Source organism: Ischnura elegans, chromosome 13 (genome assembly GCF_921293095.1).
Source record: "Ischnura elegans chromosome 13, ioIscEleg1.1, whole genome shotgun sequence".
Lineage (NCBI taxonomy): Eukaryota > Metazoa > Arthropoda > Insecta > Odonata > Coenagrionidae > Ischnura > Ischnura elegans.
In genome coordinates this window covers 1,178,501-1,184,849 of record NC_060258.1, presented here as the reverse complement: position 1 = coordinate 1,184,849, position 6,349 = coordinate 1,178,501, and positions in this window count along the sequence as shown.

Genomic DNA, 6,349 nt, shown 5'->3' with positions numbered 1-6,349 from the left:
ATGCTGCCTAAAAATGAAAATGTTTTTTATTATGTAAACGCAAAATCAAATAAGCTAAATTACCGTTCAGCTATTTTTGACTATGATTTTTCATGGTATACCTATCAGGTGGCAAACTCAGGTACCCATAATTTTTTCCTAACTAAATTATGCAACCCGATTGGCATCGAGAATTTTGCATCCAATTGTAAGACGAACCCTCTTTTCTGCAGGAGTTGTGAGGGAAGAAAACCTCGTCTTAGATTCGTGCAAATACGGTATATACGGCTTTCGTTCCCTTGGTCAGGAAAATCTCAAATGGAAATATACAGCTTTCGTCTCCCAGGTCAGGAAACGTCTATATGTATATTTACGTCTTTGGTGACGAAAAGATTAAAATAGTTCTGTGAAACAGAATAAAAAACTGATGAGTAAAACACTTAATGATATGGTTTTTAATAATCAACATCTCACCATTTTTAAAATTATAGCCATAAATATTAGATTAAAATGGCTGATTAATTGGAAACATTTGAACTTATTTCATGTTTCCTTTTCTTTATGAATTCGCCAGGAGTGTTGTGTGGTCTCACAGACCATTAATCGAGTTCAGTCAGATATTTACAGAAATAAAGAATAAACATGTTAGTTTTCAAGACTGTTAAATCCATAGAATACAGAAATATGAAGATAAAGGAATTACTGAACAACAAAACTGTCATTTTGAAAGCATTCATTATTTAAAAAACGCAGTGGTCTCTTGGACCGCATGACAAAGGTTATGGTTCAAAACTCCATTTAAAACAAAAGCAAAAAATAATCAGCTCATTAGAACTGACAAATGTTGCCCTCTGACACTGCCTCAAGTGACCAAAAGCTATTTCGTACACACAAACATAGCGATATGACTATTACTCAATCAAAAGAAAAATGCAGATTCCATTTAAGACAAGAGTTTCAGAGCAGTGTATTAAGTCTGTAAACTTGGGAATTAGTACGAAGTACACTATAGCAAAACACATTTTGTGCAAATAAAACACGAAATATTTGCCAACCATTCTTATCATACATTACGTTCAAACTCTGTTTGTCCATTTCATTAGATAAAAACTTTCTCTTGACAAGTATGCTTCTTTAAAGCAAGGCAGCAACACAATAATGAATACTTCATGGAAAAGCATAGATTAAATGCATTTCCAACTTCCTACTTACCAAAGAGGTTACGCAATCTGGTTGGAATGGGTAATCGCTCCTTCCTTGACTTTCCTATTCCCAATACAGAAGAGGCAATCCTGAAATGTAAAATAAATTACTTCCATTAGTGCCCCAATGTTTCTTTTTTTTAACTTTTCAGCAGACTGCAGTGGAGGCCTGGAGAAGGAGAGGGGAGGAAGGCCACCCCTCCAGCTCCGGAAGTAGTTAGACCGATGGGAGGCGATAGGTAGTCACGCATTGTCAGTATTTTGGGAGCCAGACTTCATCGTTTGGTCTTCCGACATTCAAGGTTGGTGAGAGCCTGAGTATTCTCAGTTTGTTCTACTTCCTACTTTTTTTTACATTTATCACCCTGTCCTTTTGCCTATCCTCTCCTGAAACTCAGTGACGAACAGGTGTACCATTCAGCGAGTACTTGTCCTTCACCACCAAATCCGATAGAATCACTAAACTAAAATTAAATCATTCCTACCCTCAACCTAGCACCCCTACCATTGAGAGTGTGGGCGGTATTTACCCACACTGGCACCAAGCATATCGCCCAACACCACTTGGATAAGATATTGCATTATATTTAAGCAAATACTGTTAATTTTAGTAAACGGCATTACTGAGATGTATCCCCTCTAGAATGTGAAACACTTTCACATTAAATAGTAATTTATAATCAAAGTCAACAATATTTGCATTAATTAAAGTAACTTTGCCATTTGAATAAGTAACAACTACTTATCATTTGTACTTTTAGCAGTTATCACGGTTGGAAAGAAAAGCTAGTCATAATTGACACATTTCGAATGTTCAAACAATTATAATTTAAAATGCACTTCCCAATCAACAATATGTATCGCAATTTAGAGAAAAAAATTAGAAACCAACGTAGAGAAAAGACATTTTTAACATTCCAGTCTCATCATTAATATTACCACATAATTCACATAAAATTGATGTTTCCCCTTAACACATTCGGCCCGAAGGTAAAAATTTCAACTTTGATCAGATCCAAAAATTTTACCAAGCGAAGCCATCATGACACTCAGTGTCCAAGTGGTTGCATAATGGCCATTTTTAATGTTTCTTGGACGTCTATAACTTCATAAAAATTCTTTGAAAATTAAAATTAACCGATTTAGAAAAAAAAAAGTTATACTGCACACACAATTCTTTAAACAGAACCAATTATTAATTAGAAAAAAAATTAGAAACCAATGTAGAAAAAATACATTTTTACCATTCCGGTTTCATCATTAATATTACCACATCATGGACATCATACAATTGATGTTTCCCCTTAACACATTTAGCCCAAGAGTAAAATTTTAACTTAGCCCAGATCCGAAAATTTTGTCAAGCGAAGCCTGCCATCATCTATAGATGACACTTGGTCACAAAGTGGTAGCATAATATGGCCATCTTTGATGTTTTTTGGACATCTGTAACTTGATTAAAAAATTGGCACTGTCAACAGAAAGAAAGGCATGGTCAACTTTCCCGTGTAAATATCACCACATTATAGACAAAATAAAATTAATGTTTCCTCACAATGGGCATTTCTGATGTTTCTAAGATGTCTATGACTTGATGAAAAAGTTCTTTGAAAATTTAAATCAACCTATTTAGAAATAATTTAAATGCTATACTGCACACACAAGTTTTGAAATAAAAGCCAAGGTGCTGATGCCAGTTTTCACAGGGTCCTACATGCATTTTAGATGAATGGCTCTGAGGTAAAATTTTAATTTAAATTGCATTGATTGGAATAACTCATGACAGGCTTCACCTACATGGCACCTCAAAAGTCACCGTAATAAACGAAGACACTAATTTAGTTGCGCTAAAAGATTTCTTAAAATTCAAGGCTACTTTGCTGACTGAAAGAATAGCATATATAGGTATGTGTGACTGGGTTTGAAAATATTTTGCTAGGAAAATTGTTTCAAGACGAAATCAATGATTGAAGCAATGATCATTCAAAGTTATCTTTCATCAATGCTACAGCAGGTTTTTAACACTTGTCACATTGTCATACCTCATTCATTCACACAATGCCAAAGTATAAGCAAAGATCAGCATGAATTGACGTAAGAAGAATGATGCAGGTTAGAATGGAGCAAAACCAACAGGGCGGATCAAACCGGCCCTTTTAAATCACCTGGTAGTTGTTGCTTTCAAGCAGCAACATTACATATAAAGTAGTTGAAGTGGCTGCCATTACCAGCAGATCCAGCTCTTTTTCCTTTTTGTAGAGGCCACTTTTTAGTTTCTGTGAATATTTCAAATATTAGACAGTTTTACTAAGGATTATTATTAGTAATTATTTCTGAACGATTTAAGTTTGTTTTGGATCCGACAGCTTATATGCTGATTTGATTTACCAACAGTAAGTTAATATGATAACTTAGTGTTTTTAGTTGTGTTTTAAGCCCGTGTAGCCGAATAATTGATTATGGATACACGATATTATGGATTACTTTTATTGGCACATTTTTTGTGCTGTGTGTTGAGGGGCACAACCGTCAAGGGAGAGTGGGGCAGGACCGACAGAGGTTGGATAATCTTAAGGCTGGTTTACGCAATGCATTAGTACGCACGGGTTATTGTCTAAATGTATGAACGCGAGAATGAACACCCAAATGCACCATTAACCACCCAACTTGCACCAATGCATTCACAGAAAATAGAACCTGTTCTTATTTGGTTCACTCACATGTTCCGTTCCGGTCCTCAAAAATCATTCACGAAGACAGACATTAACTTGTATGTGTTAATGCATCGTGTAAACAGGCCTTTGCAGATAGGGATGATTGTGATGAAGGAGACGAGTAGGCTTGCAAATTTTTCAATGAGTGGTATTCAAGTTCCAAGAATACAGTGGATTGGATACAATGTTTGAACTGCAAAGAGTGAGCTGAGAGTCGTGTTCAAATTGTGAAGAAGATGACAATTTCTATGTGATTACTGTACACAAGTTAATATCCAGCCTCACATATAGCTAATTTACTATTTCATGTTTAGAAATATCACACCTTTTTAAAGTGTGTTTATAAAATTAATCTTTCAAAATTGTACAATAAAGGTTTTGTAAATGCAATTTCAATTGGTGTCTATTTTGTCCCATCTTTGAGGCAAAATCTCCATTTTGTCAATGTTTGAAAAAAATCATAAATATATGGAATTACTTTCATAAAATGCATTTCCATTCATATGCTACACCCTATATGCATAAATATTACTGTTAACCACATTTAAAAGAATATTAGCCACAGCGGGTCAAGTTTTAAATGAAAAAATGTTTACCCGTCCGTTTTGACCCACTTTCCCCTGCTTAATAGGAACACACAACAAAAAATGGACAGAGGAAACAGTAATGTAGCTGGTTCGAGAGTATTGAATAATTCTACGCCGGAAAAAATAAATTTCATGTTTTTATATCCAAGATGAATCAACTGATATTCTCTATCGAATTTCAATTTGATCACTAATGGAACACTTTTGAAGTTCCTACCGGTTATGTTTTCAAACATCATATTCTACTACTCAGAGGAACTGATTTATTTAGTTTGGAAAAGTATATCACTACATGAATGTAATCACTTTTTTTCTTATAATTAGCACATTTGAGCCCACAAATTAGCTGGAATTCATTGAGGCTTTCCAGAGGCTGGCAGAGAATTATAAGATGACGAATTAATTAACCATATATAACAAATAATATCACCAAATTGGTATTGGATTGTTAAGTCTGGCATTTTATGTTCAAGGAAAGTCTACGATTCGTAGGATACTATTTCACTGATAGAAAGGGATACTAACATAGTGAACACACGAAAACAATTATACTTCAAGTCGTAATTACTATGCCACAAGATGCATGAATGTGCAATACAGTTTACGGATCATGTATGATTTGCTATGCTCACGATGAAGAAAATCGAAATAGTTGAAAAACTGTTTGGATGGTTCAGTTCGAGTAGCTGTGATGAAAATGAGTTCCTTCAAAACTCAAGGGAAGTAGCAATTACCACTCAATCCTCCGTCATCATGTGGATACGTCACAAACATCGATTCCACAATGATAAATCAATGAAGTTTATGAAATTAGTATTCTCAAATTCAGGTAACCTACGATGCATTAAAGAGTGACCATTCTTCTCACCAAGTTTATGAAAAATGTTCAGTGTCAACTATAATTACATCTCTTTCAAATTCCAGACAAAAAATTGTTTCTATTGGATCTGATTTACCCTTCTTTCGAAGACTCGAGGAATTTCTTTGCTCCAATAACAACGCTGACACCTTTAATACACCAGAATTAAACATTAACATAAGAAACCACGTACCTCAATTCGAACCAAGCCCGAAATCATTTGTCCAAGCAAATATTCATGCCTTTCGCTCACATAAAAAATTTCGACGGGGTCATCACATTTGTGCAATCAAAGCCTGCGTAGTCAATGAAATAAACTATTTGAGAAATTGACTAATGCTTGACCTTGACCATAAACTTGTCTCGAAGCAGTTCCCTCCTCCGATCTTTAGTGACCATACATAGATCTGGCCGACTTCCGTGACGATAATGCATGATCACTTGGCTTGTGACGTCACTTTTGGGAATCCAGGTGTTTTCCCAAGTTTTAATCCCTGTAAAAAAACTAATCAATTTTCCGATCAGCAAACTCATACATAATTACTGAAATGGCTTCTAAGATACTATGACTTTAGCATCTTGCCTATTGGTTTTGGCTACAGGTGAAAAAAATTACTATTGTTTTCAAACCGAAGGTAACATTATTTGAAGGCTTGTTATAATATGAGTTTCTTAAAGTACATTTATTGACGTCATTATAAAATGAAATATGGCTGTTGTAATCCAGTATTATTTCTTACATCCTGTTCTTATTTCCTGGCGCAAGGGAAAATTAAGGTGACGTAAGATATAGTTTGGTCTCCTATTAAACGACATCCTTTTTAATAACAAATTGTAGCTTTTAAAAATTATTTTAATACTTTTCCCGAAACTGATGAGTCTATTGCCTTCGAAAAAATATTTTAGTGTATATCACTATGTTAGCTAAATACTGTAATGTTTTATTTTATGAAATAAATTTCATTTATGTTATTGTATTCAGTGGAACTTATAGGCTTACTTTAAGGT